Here is a 12475-nt window from a genome sequence, read left to right on the forward strand (position 1 = left end):
AAATAGACTTTTTCTATCCCTAGTTAGGAGGTAGCACATACACCTCCTAGATCTCTTTCTACTTGTCCAGTTGATAGATCACAACCTAAGGAACCATCTTTTCATTTGAATAGATCACTATTTCACATGGCCCTCCCTAAAAATTGGGTGTTTGCTACCTTTAACGGTGACAATCCTCATATTTTAGCCCAAAGACATGATATCCCAATATCTTCTCTTAAAAGTCTACCAGATTTTACTGGTGAAACTTCAATTTCCCAAATAGAACACATTCAAGAAGTCTGAAATATTTGCAATATACATGGTATTATAGAAGATGATGTTTCTTTTAGACTATTAGCTTCATCACTAAAGGGAAAAACCTTACAATGGTATAGAAGATTTCCATATAACTCCATTAATAACTAGGATGAGATGGGAGAAAGATTGTGCAAACATTTTGAAGATAAGAGTGATCATCTATCACTTTTAAAACTTCTAACTACAATCAAGAGGGGTGCCTCATGAGTTTATGATAGATCTCAATTATAGATTCCAAAAAGTATGGGATAGAATCCCTGGTCCAGTGAAGCCTACTCCTAGCAATGCTTTCTTGCATTACCTTAGAGATTTTAATAGTGATATTGCTACCACACTATAAACCATGGGAGCGGACACTTTGCCAGCTACATATAAAATTTCTATAAGGGCCAAGAACACTCTAATCCAAAGAGGAAAGCTAGCCCCAAGCTTCCAATGCCACTTTATCTTGACATGCCTACACACCAACCTGCAATGGCTCCCATCCCAACAACAAATACAAGATAGCCTATTGCTTCTACTCCTTCAACTTCTACATCTGTGAGTGGAATAGATAAAATTGAAGCCATGATGTAGGTAATGATGCAAGATATAGATAAAATATTTCAAGATTAAAATGCAGTAATGCAAAAAATGAACAACAAGATAGTGACTTGGGAGAGACAACAAGCTCAAGGTATTAGGCCTTTTCAACCCAATTATTACAATAATTCATTCAATAGGCAGTCGAATCCTGGTCAAGCTCCATACAACCAAAATAGACTTATGAGCAATGCAGCCCCTGCAAATGCAAGTGCAAATCTAGTAAGGATGGTAATTCCTGAAAATAATTTGGCCCAAGAATGAGAATATTGTTCAATTTGTAACTTTTCATATGAGCAATGTATCTTCCATAGAGTGGAACCTTCTCAAGCCTTGGCTACAGAATAAAAAGCAACAAGACATCAATAGGATGCTAATCAACCCACTACCCAATAGTAAGGGGACTACACTTTCATGAATTATCAGCCTGGAGATTACTATCATGTAAATCATGATGGTAATGGTGGAATAGCTCATAACACTAGAAGCAAAAGGAGAGCTATAGAGGAGGATCCATCCTCTTCATCAAATTGGGCTACAACTTTGAAGACTATTCCACATGCCACAATTGCAAATGTACAACATAATGTTGTCACCCCATTGCAAAATTAGAACAACAAGAAGAATACAGAGTCACATGCTGCTCCAATTCATATACCAGACCTTGTAGTCACCAAGGTTCCAACCAAGTCAACATACATTCCTCTCGACCAATAACAATGTTCCTTTGTGGGATGTTCTTGCAATGCCCTCTCAATTAGAATTGTTACAACAAGAATTAAAGACTGTCAAAGTGTAGAATGGACTGGTTGCCATGGAGGAAGAAATGAGCTTTGCACAAACTACAAGGGAAGAAAAAAAATCAAGAAGAGTAAGTGTTCCCCCTTTTATCTCTCTTTGATTACATGAGATAAATTAGTTCACAATTGCATGATAGACTCCGAAGCTAGCAACTCGGTTATGCCAAAGTGTGTGGCTGATGACCTTGGTATTTAGTTTGAGCCAATGGCTAAAGGGGTTCTTCTGTTGGATGGTATTTCTATTACAATAGTATGAGTGTTTAAAAATATGAAGATGTTATTACGTGCATGTCCTGGTTGTACTATCATACAAGACATATCAATTGTTGATCTCCCTCCACATTTTTCTATTTCCCTATGTAGGGACTTTTTTGCACAAATTGGTGGTTATATTAGATCTGAATGGTCCTACATATTCTTTAGGATAAGATATGGAACAAAGGCTTCTATAAAGGCTAAACCATTGGCCCTTAATCACATAGAAACTTATACTCCCAACCCCATAAATATGAATTACACAATCCATGAAGCAAATGAGGAATGCATAACTCATGAACATGCTACACTCTTAATAGAGGTTCCTGACTATCTTTTAGATGAATGGGGTAATGCTTTTCAGCTTGACCTAATACAAGAAGTTGTAGAGACGAGCCTTGGAACTTATTGTATATTTGAGGAGGGTTCTCATATTTCTAGTCCCATGAAAACAAAAGAAGATAAAAATCGATTGTGGAATATGTTCTTTGATGGCTCAAGGAACAAAAATGGTTCAAGTGTTGGTGTAGTGCTTATTTCCTCTCGTTTGGAGAAATATTAATTTTCGTATAGACTTCAATTAAAATACACTAATAATGTGGCCATGTATGAAGCCTTGATCCAAGTTCTCTAACTTGCATAAGGAAGGGGCATAAAGCTCTTGAAAGTATTTGGTCACAATGAGTTGGTTTCAATCAAATCAAAAATGAGAATGTCACGAAGAACCACCTTCTTAAATCTTTCAAACATAGAGTTTGGGATCTACTTGAAGGTTCCAAGAATTCAATATTCAGAGTGTTCCTAGGAATAAAAACAAACATGGTGATAGACTTGTAACAATTGGTTCTCATCATGACATACCAAAACATGTTACTAATGTAAAGGAACAACAAATTAGACTTGTCATAAGGCCAACTATCCTAGATAATCACACAAATTGGCAAGTATTTGATTCTGATTTACAAATTGTTAATTTCTTACAAAATAAAGTAGAATTCTTGACTAAAAATCAGTCTAAGATGAAAAGTCAGTATGGAGATCAGATTGTGAATCTTAATTCCAACAATTGCCTAAGGGTCTAGTCACTTTAGAGGGCATATTCAACTCGAATGATCAAACAAGAAGAAAGGGTTCGAACCTAATTGCAAGGAGGGATGACTACATGCATGTCACCATTGTTGATGAAAAGACTCTTAACTTGGGAAAGGTATGCACTGAGACTAAAAAAGAAGTTTTCATTATTTTATGCCAATAATTTAGTGATGTTATTGCTTGGACATACAAAGACTGAAAGGGTTTTGACCCAAGCTTATTCTAGCATACTATCTATTTAAACCATGATACAAAGCCTGTTAGACAAAAGCAAAGGCCAGTCAACCCCAAGATTGAACTATTGATGAGAAAGGAGTTGTCTAAAATTATAGAGAATAAGATTATGTATAGATTTAAGGGACCTTAATAAGGATTTTATTAAATATCACCATCCCCTTCCTTCTATGGACCAAATTCTATCCAACGTTAGTGGCTCAGAGAGGTTTTCTTTCTTAGATGGTTTTTCAAGTTATGACAAAGTGTTTTTCCAAGAGTTAGACCAATACAAGACAACCTTCACTACCAAATGGGGTACTTACACCTATTTTAAAATGCCATTTGGACTAAACAATGTAGTTTCTACATTTCAAAAGGCAATGGAGATGGATTTCAAGGGTGTGTTGGCAAATTTTATGTTTATATATCTTGATGATATAACTGTCTTTTCAAAGCATGCAACATATCACTTTGATCATTTGAGGAAGGTGTTCATCAAAGGTAGAGAGTTAGTGCTAGCATTCAAAGTCCATATTGCGAAGGAGCAACTTACTATTAATCGTATGATCACATATTAGTTATGACTTAAAGGATTTTAAGTTGCAAAGTTGTAATGGAGAGAAGTAATCAAGATAATGGTTTTTGCATCATCACACATTGTTAAAGTTAACCTAAGGTTAGGCCTGCGAAGTAGAGAAATACTTTGGTCACATTTTCATAAGGTTAAAAGCTAACTCTAGTTTCAAGTTGTGAGGAAGTGATGAGTTGATAGCCATCCCTATGAGCCCCTCTTTGGTTTCCAAGTAATGTCAAATGATGCATCTTCCCAACCATCATATCAGAAGTAGATTAATGCCTATAATTTTCTCACTTTATAAAGTTGCATGAAGAATAGCCAAGGCAAGAATATGAGCATTGGACATGTGTCTTAGTGGGTCCCAATTCATAAAGAAATGATCATTACACCATCGCAGGTGTGTGAGCTATAGTGAAATGTTAAGTTTTAAAGGCATGATAAAGAGCAACAACAGTTAAATTCACAGTTACCGCTCCATCGAAAATGGTTAAGGGATACCCAAAGTTAAGGTTGTGAAGTGGAAAAAATATTTGTTTGCATCTTCATAGGGTTAAAGTCGAGGTTAATATTTGATGTTGTGAGTGCGAACAAAGAGATTGTTACAATTAAGGGCTAAGCACAACATTGCAAGGTTTCATCTGCATTTAAGGTCTTTGGTCATGAAGTTGCAAAGTGAGGTGATAGTTAGTTAGAATAGTGTTCACAATGTCACATGATTTAGAAATGCCTTGTGTTTGGCAGTTGTGAAGGGGTGACAAAGGTAAGGATGAGATATCGCAGGTAAAAGAAATGTTAATTCATCAATACTTATGAGGATGTGAGAAGTTATTTTGATGGTCATTGTTGGGTCACAAGTGGTTAGTGAATTAAAGTGATGAACAACTGCGAAGCAACGATAAAGCTTAGAGTGAAGGGGCCACATTTTTGCAAAACCATGCAGTCAATGAAGGAATAAAGTTGGGAAGCAATGAGAAAGAGTAAGTGCATCGTCATAGGCTTGACATGGTAGTTAGAAAAGATAGGATGATCTGGCAAAACACTTCAAAGATATAAGGCCAAATGGCAAGAATGACCATTGAAATTGATTGACCCAATGACACAACTCACCTAGCATTGTTGTAAACACTTAATAGGAACTCATTGATGGTGAACAAATCCTTGGATTCCCTACAACCACCTTTTTGGTGTCCTTGATGCCATGCACTCTATGCTCTTTAAATGCATATCATGATCAATTCTGATTGAATTAATCTCTTGTTGTTGGGTGCACTCTTTTTCTTGCTCATTCTGTCATTTCCTATGAGTAATTACACTTCATGATTAGATTTTCTTTTTGATTCTTAGTTACTTCTCTCATATGTAATCAAACCCTATGGTAGTTGGAGTTTAAACTCAAGGTTGTATTTGGTCTTCTGCAAATTTCTCTGTAAATTCTCTTGTCTCTTATTCAATAGAAATCACTAATGTTATATCCATTCTTAGCTAGCTAAATTTGTGTAATTTGTGATACCTCATTTTCTTGGATGTATTTTAGTAGTTATAACACCATATGATCATGTTCATTTCAATTAAATAATCTGTTAAGTGAATCTATTGTAGTCCTTGCATGATTATGTTATTTCTTGGCTTTTCTAAGGTGTTAAGATTGAAGGAATACAAATAGTGGTATGTCTTGTGAGGTCTATTAAATTTTAATGCAGTTATTGGAAAGAAGTAGATCAACAATCTATTTGGTGCATTACCACTTTTCCCCTTCAATGTTTTACATTTTTGTCTCCTCCTTCCCTTTTCCTTCCCAGACTTAGGTGCATCCAGATTGTGAGGAAGTTGGCCTTCTTTGGAGATTCAACATCTTATTGTAAAGTCCCACACTTTTGAGATTGTTTCCATGTTATAAAAGGTCGCTTGAGGGTCATACCTTAAGAAAAGGTACAAGCTTTTGAGTCAAAAATTGTTGGCATGCTCGGTAAGACTACATTTAAGCTTACTAAGAACTCTACTAGTTTTTTGTTGTTATTTAAAGGACTTCAACTTCTATGTTGAGAAGATAGTGTTTTTCTTAGCATTTCAATCTTCAAGAGGCTCACATTCAAGCACCTGGTGGCTCCATGTCTACATCTTGGTTCTCATATCAGAACTACTACAATTCATGCCCAAGGTTCAAGCAAGGGCATCTTCTAGATGCATGTGTAACTTTTAGTTTACTAAACTTTCATTTTCAAATCCTAGATGAAAAATAAATAGACTTTCTCTATCACTAGTTAGGAATTCAAAGGTAGCACATACACCTCCTAGATCTCTTTCTACTCATCTAGTTGATGGATCACAACCTAGGGCACCATCTTTTCATTTGAATAGATCAATATTTCACATGGCCCTCCCTAGAAATCAGGTGTTTGCTACCTTTAATGGTGGAAGTCCTCTTATTTTAGCACAAAGACATGATATCCCAATATCTTCTCTTAAAAGTCTACCAAATTTTATTGGTGAAACTTCAATTTCCTAAATAGAACACATTTAGGAAGTTTGAAATATCTACAATAAACATGGTATTATAGAAGATGATATTTCTTTTAGACTATTAGCTTCATCACTAAAGGGAAAAACCTTACAATGGTCTAGAGGATTGCCACATAACTCCATTAATAGCTAGGATGAGCTGGGAGAAAGATTGTGCAAACATTTTGAAGCTAAGAATGACCATCTATCACTTTTAGAACATCTAATTACAATCAAGAGGGGTGCCTCATGAGTTTATGACATATTTCAATTATAGATTCAAAAAAATATGGGATAGAATCCTTGCTATAGTGAAACTTACTCTTGGTAATGCTTTCTTGTATTAGCTCAGAGATTTTAATAGTGATATTGCTACCACACTGAAAACCATGGGAGGGGACACTTTGCCAACTGTATATGAAATTGATATATGGGCAGAGAACACTCTAATCCAAGGAGGAAAGCTAGCCCCAAGGCCTACAATGCCACTATTTCCTAAGATGCCTACACACCAACTCATAATGACTCCCATCCTAACTACAAATACAAGCCAACCTTTTGTTGCTACTCCTTCAACTTCTACATATTTTAGTGGAATAGATAAAATCAAAGCCATGATGCAAGATATGGATAAAATATTTCAAGATCAAAATATAGTAATGCAAAAAATGAGCAACAAGCTAGTGACATGGCCTTTTCAGCCCAATTATTACAATAATTAATTCACTAGGCAGCCAAATCCTGGTCAAGCTCCATGCAACCAAAATAGACTCATGGGCAATGAAGCCCCTACAAATGCAACTAAAAATCCAGTAAGGATAGTAGTTCCTCAAAATAATTTGGGTCAAGAACAAGAATATTATTCAATTTGTAACTTTTCAAATAAGAAATGTATCTGCCATAGAGTGGAACCTTCTCAAGCCTTGCCTACACAAGAAGAAGCAACATGACATCAATATAATTCTAATCAACCCACTATTGATTTTCAATCCCAATAGAAAGGGGACTCCACTTTCATGAATTATCAGCCTGAAGATTACTACCATGTAAATCATGATGGTAATGATGGAATAGCTCATAATACTAGAAGCAAAAGGAGAGCTATAAAGGAGGCTCCATCCTCTTCATCAAATCAAGCTACAACTTTGAAGACTATTACACATGCTACAAGTGTGAATATACAACATAATGTTACCATACCATTGCAAAATTAGAACAAAAGAAGACTAAAGAGCCACATGCTACTCCAATTCATATACCAAAACCTATAGTCACCAAGGTTCCAACCAAGTCAACATACATTCCTCTCAACATTGTAGATCAAATGAAGAGGACCAATATTAGTGTTCCTATGTAGAATTTTCTTGCAATGCTGTCTCAATTGGAATTGCTACAACAAGAATTAAAGACTGTCAAAGTGTTGGATGGACTAGCTACCACGGAGGGAGAGACAAGATTTGTGCATCCTACAAGGGAAGAAGAAATAAGTAAGAAGAGTAAGACTTCCCCCTTTTATCTCTCTTTGATACCTGAGATAAATTAATTCACAATTGCATGATAGACTTTGGAGCTAGTAGCTCAGTTATGCCAAAGTGTGTGGTTGATGACCTTGGTATTCAATTTGAGCCAATGGATAAAGGGGTTCTTTAGTTGGATGGTATTTTTGTTACAATAGTAAGAGTGTTTAAAAATATGAAGATGACACTACATGCATGTCCTAGTTGTATTTTCAGACAAGAAATATTAGTTGTTGAACTCCCTCCACATTTTTCTATTTGCCTATCTAGGTACTTCACTGCACAAATTGGTGGTTATATTTTGTCTAACTAGTCATACATGTTCTTTAGGATAAGATATTAAACAAAGGCTTCCATCAAGGTTGAACCATTGGCCCTTAATCACATAGACACTTATACTCCCAACTCCATAAATATGAATTGCATAATCCATGAAGAAGATAAGGAATGCGTAACTCATGAACATGCCATACTCCTAAAAAAGGTTCTTGACTATCTTTTAGATGAATGGGCTAATGCTTTTCAACCTGACCCAATACAAGAAGCTGTAGAGACATGCCTTGTAACTTATTGTATATTTGTGGAGGGTGCTCCTATTCTCAGTGCCATGAAAACAAAAGAAGATACAAATGGATTGTGGAATATGTTCTTTGATGGTTCAAGGAACAAAAATGGTTTAGGTGTTGGTGTAATTCTTATTTTCCCTAGTTTGGAGAAATATTACTTTTCGTATAGACTTCAATGTAGCTACACTAGTAATGTGGCCGAGTATGAAGCCTTGATCCAAGGTATCCAACTTGCACAAAGAAGACGTATAAAGCTCTTGAAAGTATTTGGGGACAAAAATTTGGTTGTCAATCAAATCAAAAATCAAAATTTCATAAAGAACAACCTTCTTAAATCATACAAACATAGAGTTTGGGATCTACTTGAAGGATTCCAAGCATTCAATATTCAAAGTGTTCCTCGGAATAAAAAAAAACATGTTGAGGTACTTGCAGCAATTGGTGCTCCTCATGACATATCAAAACATGTTGCTGATGTAAAGGAATAATATATTAGACTTTTCATAAGGCTTGCTATCCGAGATAATTGCACAAATTGGTAAGTATTTGATTCCGATTGACAAATTGTTAATTTCCTATAAAATGAAGTAGAATTCTCTACTAAAAATTAGTCTCTAAGATGAAAATTCAGTATGGAGATCATATAGTGAAACTTAATTCCAACAAATTGCGTAAGGGTCTAGTCAGTTTAGAGGGCATATTCAACTCTAATGATCAAGTAATAAGAAAGAGTTCAAACTTGAATGCAAGGAAGGATGACTACATGCCTATCACCATTGTTGATGGAAAGACTCTTAACTTGGGAAAGGTATGCACTGAGACTGAACAAGAATTTTTCATTAATTTATGCCAATAATTTAGTGATGTTATTGCTTGGACATACAAATACTTAAAGGGTTTTGACCCAAGCTTGTTCTAGCATACTATAGATCTAAACCATGATGCAAATCCTATTAGACAAAAGCAGAGGCAAGACAACCCCAAGATTGAACCGTTGATGTGAAAGGAGTTGTCCAAACTTATAGAGGATAATATAATTTTCCCTATTAAACACTCTTCATGGGTAGCCAATCTTGTTCCTGTTAGAAAGAAGAGTGGAGAAATTGGATTATGTGTAGATTTTAGGGACCTTAATAAGGCTTTTCTTAAAGATCATTGTCCCCTTCCTTCTATGGAACAAATTTTGTCCAAGATTAGAAACTCAAAGAGGTTTTCTTTCTTAGATGGTTTTCCAAGTTATGCCAAAGTGTTAGTCCAAGAGTTAGACCAATACAAGACAACCTTCACTACCAAATGGGGTATTTATTCCTATTATAAAATTCCATTTGGACTAACCAATGTAGCTGCTACATTTCAAAAGGCAATGAAGATGGATTTCAAGGGCATGCTGGAGAATTTTGTGCTGATGTATCTTGATGATATAACTATCTTTTCAAAGCATGCAACATATCATTTTGATCATTTGAGGTAGGTGTTCATCAAATGTAGAGAATATGGTGTGTCTTTAAACTTGAAAAAGTGTGTGTTTGTCATTGATCAAGGGAAGCTCCTTGGACACATTGTGTCAAGAGATGGACTAACAATAGATCTAGAAAGGGTGGAAGCAATTCTCTCTCTCCCACTTCCCAACCACAAGAAGGGGCTACCAAGTTTTCTTGGTAGGATCAACTTCATGAGAAGGTTCATCCTTGATCTTGCTTCCATGGTGAAACCTCTCACAACCATGTTGAAGAAGAACACGATGTTCACTTGGACCAAGGAAAGGAAGGCCAATATTGAGGAGATCATGAAATCAAATACATCAGCTCCCACTCTTGTCAACCTTGAATTTGATAGAGATTTCATCCTTTACTCTCTTGGTGGAGAGTCAAGGATATTAGCTATTCTAACATAGTTAAATGAAGAGAATTTGGAGCAGCCCATTGCTTTCTTTAGTGAAGGGATTAAATATTATGAGAGCAGATATAGCTATGTAGAGAAGCAAGTTTTTTTTGTAAGGTCTCTCAAAAAGTTCAAACATATTCTATCTGATAACAAGGTCCAACTCTTGGTCCCACATGCAAGTGTAAAAGAGTTCCTTCTGAACAAGGATGTCAATGAAAAGAGAGTTGGGTGGATCACTAAGGTCATGGAGAATGACATTGATATTAAAATCAGCAATTGTGGGAGGAAAAGGAATGTGTGAGAAATGGCCTCATATTTTGAGACTCCCGAGGAGAGTTCCCTCTTAATATATGGTGAGAAACCAATAGAGAATGCAAATCAGAATGATTGGTTGCGAACATGATATCTTCTTGGTAGAAGGGAGATATCCCCAAGGTCTAGATAGAGCCAAGAGAAGATAGTTCAGATTACATTCTATTCCTTATGCCTTGGCGAATGGAGTATTATTTAGGAGAGATTCTAATGGAGTCCTATTGAGGTGTATCAAAATAGATCAGACTAGAAGGTTGTTAAAAGAGTTCCATGATGGCCCTGCTGGTAGTCATTTCTCAGCTAGGATTACATCAATGAAAATTATGAGGGCTAGTTATTATTGGCCAACCTTATTCAATGATTCTCAGAAGTGGGTAAGGAAGTGTGAGAAGTGTGACTTATTCTCAAGAAGCAAGTATGTAAGAGAAATTGTTATGATGCCTTATCATGATAGAAAATTAATTTAAAAATGTTTAGTTGGCATTCAAGCCACAATGATAAAGTTTGACGATGAAAATACTAAACATGAAGATGGTTTTTAATAAGTACTACGATTAAATGATCACAATGCCAACATGTAAAAACAATAAGTGAGTGGTCTATAAAAGCTCCATACTTGTTGTACAATGTGGGTTTCTATTAGTAATTTTTTTAAAATTTTGACCAAAAGAGCCTATGAGTCTTTTGGGAAAGATATTTGAATTGAGTATTTATGGATAATATAATTCTTTTACTCTTCCATTTTCCTTTAAAATAGATTATTAATTGTACCATTCATAATAGAAGCCCCAAAACAATAAACTATTGTGAAAATAGGTATTCTTACATACCTTCATTAGACCCCTATAGGTTCTACTCATGGACATGATTTATATTTATACTTTATGTTCTTGTCACTTCATGTTTTATTCTCCATTCCAACAAAGAAAGGTTTGTGGTACATCATGTCTTCCTTTTAGAAGGTAATGTCTTCTTAGCATGAAAGGTTTTAAAGTGTTCTAAAAGTTTTACACCAGCCCATCACCCTTAGTTTAACATTTTGTTTGAGAAACTCTTCTTTTGACTTTCTAAAACTTGTTAAAATTGAAGAGGATGAATTCAAAAATCTTGGAGGTTGTCTCATTGGGCACAAAAAGTCCCAACTTGTGACTTTTTAACTACCCTTATTTAGGTGTGAGCATCATAGGATAAAATATTTTCTTGGCACATCTAGTGGGACCATTTAAGACTCTCATTTCCAAAGATCAAATATTCTTTCATATTTTGTTCTTAGATGACGCAATCACAGTACTTGGTGAAGTTGGATTCATATGTGAAACTATTATTTTATTATGGATTAGAATAATCAACTATCTAGTTTAATTACCACCATGTCTCCTCTTTTTGAAATTTACAATTTCTTAGATGTATGAGGTCCATTATGTAAATTTTGATGAGTGATGGAGGAAATCAAGGTAGAAAGGTCAATGTCCCACAATCAACTCTTCCATCATGCTTAGATGTAGCAACATGCAACATAGATAATTAAAAGAGATAAGGAAGATTTTAATATTACATTGTCAATAGTCTTAAGAAATAATGGAGGGTCCATCCTCTCATCAAAAGAAACCATCTATGAATAAATTGTTGCGAAAATGGGTAATAATTTTTCCTTCTTTTTTTTGATAGGGCCTAATCTTTCTAGAACCCCATGCTTGGCACAATTTATTTTTTAAGTTAGACCTATAGTATAGAGGTTGACTTAGGATAAATGATAAAGATAAATTACATCCCAGGAATGTTAAAGACATGTTACATAGGATCAAGCCTCAAATTCCTCAAAATCTAGGAGACATAGAATGTTGTGAAGAAAGAATGATGATTATTCCTTTGAAT

This window comes from Cupressus sempervirens, chromosome 7 (genome assembly GCF_028749045.1).
Source record: "Cupressus sempervirens isolate cs-2001-9-10 chromosome 7, ASM2874904v1, whole genome shotgun sequence".
Classification (NCBI taxonomy): domain Eukaryota; kingdom Viridiplantae; phylum Streptophyta; class Pinopsida; order Cupressales; family Cupressaceae; genus Cupressus; species Cupressus sempervirens.